The sequence below is a fragment of the Arachis duranensis genome, chromosome 6 (assembly GCF_000817695.3).
Source record: "Arachis duranensis cultivar V14167 chromosome 6, aradu.V14167.gnm2.J7QH, whole genome shotgun sequence".
In the NCBI taxonomy this organism is placed as follows: Eukaryota; Viridiplantae; Streptophyta; class Magnoliopsida; order Fabales; family Fabaceae; genus Arachis; species Arachis duranensis.
Genome location: NC_029777.3, coordinates 4,951,685 through 4,953,150, shown reverse-complemented (window position 1 = coordinate 4,953,150; position 1,466 = coordinate 4,951,685). Strand labels below are relative to the sequence as shown.

Genomic DNA, 1,466 nt, shown 5'->3' with positions numbered 1-1,466 from the left:
CGTTACTCTTCTTTCTCTTTCACTTCAAATGACAAAGCCAATAAACCATCTTTAAATTATCTAGTGCTTGTTGTTGTGTTCCTTGATCCCCGTTATAAGTTGGAATATATTCAGTTCACTTTGTCTGAGATGTATGGTGAAGGTGAAAAGTCTTCAAGGATCTTCAATAAATTGAAGGATATTATTGCTAAATTGTTTGAGCAATATACCATATGGAATCCTCGCCCCCCTGAAGATACTCAAGATACTAGTTTTTCTTCCGATACTACACCAAATCCTAGTTTAGACACGAGTTATGATTGAAGACCCTATGAGCAAGTGGAAACAAACACAAAGGATAAAGTTAAGTGAGCTCAAGAAAAATGAGATGGATAGGTATTTGGAAGATGAAGTGGCGGAAGATTTTAGTGGATTTGACATACTGAGGTGGTGGAGAGGAAAGACTCTGAGGTATCGAGTTCTGTCTTGCATGGCTAGAGATATATTAGCTATTCCTGTTTCTACTGTGGCGTCCGAGTCAGTTTTTAGTATCGGAGGTCATGTCCTTGACCCTTATCGTAGTGCTTTGAGTCCCACCACTGTAGAGGCTTTAATTTGTACTCAAAATTGGTTAAAACCTGCTAAGATTTTGGTTGAGCTTGATGAAGGAGATGCTGCGGTTGATTCAGGTATATAATGAATTGGTTCATTTATTTTTTGCTCTTCTTTATTCTTTATTTTATCCCATTGGCTTTGACATATTTGGTTGTTTAATTGAAAAGAATTTTCTGGAGTTACTAGTGCTGGAGATCCTGAAGTTCAAAGTCAATTACATCCTCCTGAACCATCTTAGGTATTATAAGTTTATAACTAAACACTTGTATTAGTGTATAATAACTTAGACTATTTTTTGTTCAATTTATTCTAACATGCTTTACTAATTTTTCAATATGTATTATTTTAATAGGAATACACTATTCATGTTTGCTGCTGATGGCTGCTGCCTGCTGATTTAAGAAGGGATGGCTCAAGTTTAATTTTTAAGTAGCAAGAAACTTCATTCTCAATGTTCTTTCAACAATCTTAGATTTTAGTATCTTATAATCTTGGATCAAATTGTTTTGTTTCTGCTGATAGTTGATAACTTGATAAGCATTTGCAGATTCAGATTGTTTAGATTTTAGTGGGGTACTATGTTGCTGTTTTATTTTAAATGAGGCTTTTAGTATTTTAGTGCTTGTTGTTTTCACTTATTGGAAGTGTTTGTTGGAATCTTTGTTATTATATTTACTTATCTGTTAGTTTGTATGTTTTAGTGATTTAGTTAGTAGTTGTTAAACATGTTATTTATATATTGAATTATTTTATTTTTGTTATTTAGAAAAAATTTGATTAAAATTATTTTAGGAACAAGTAGGTTTAAAAGTGTGAAAGAAACATTTTTTATTGAATTTTTTACCTAAAAAGATAATTAAAAAATGAGCTTC

General features: G+C 32.0%; 1 long non-coding RNA gene across 1 annotated transcript; it reads left to right on the top strand.

Annotated features, from left to right (window-relative positions):
• The first annotated feature begins 481 nt into the window (after positions 1 to 481).
• On the top strand, positions 482 to 1,173 carry LOC127748349 (uncharacterized). The gene is made up of 3 exons (XR_008010349.1): positions 482 to 668; positions 762 to 832; positions 947 to 1,173. It is a non-coding gene; the product is annotated as an uncharacterized LOC127748349 (long non-coding RNA).
• The last annotated feature ends 293 nt before the right edge of the window (positions 1,174 to 1,466 follow it).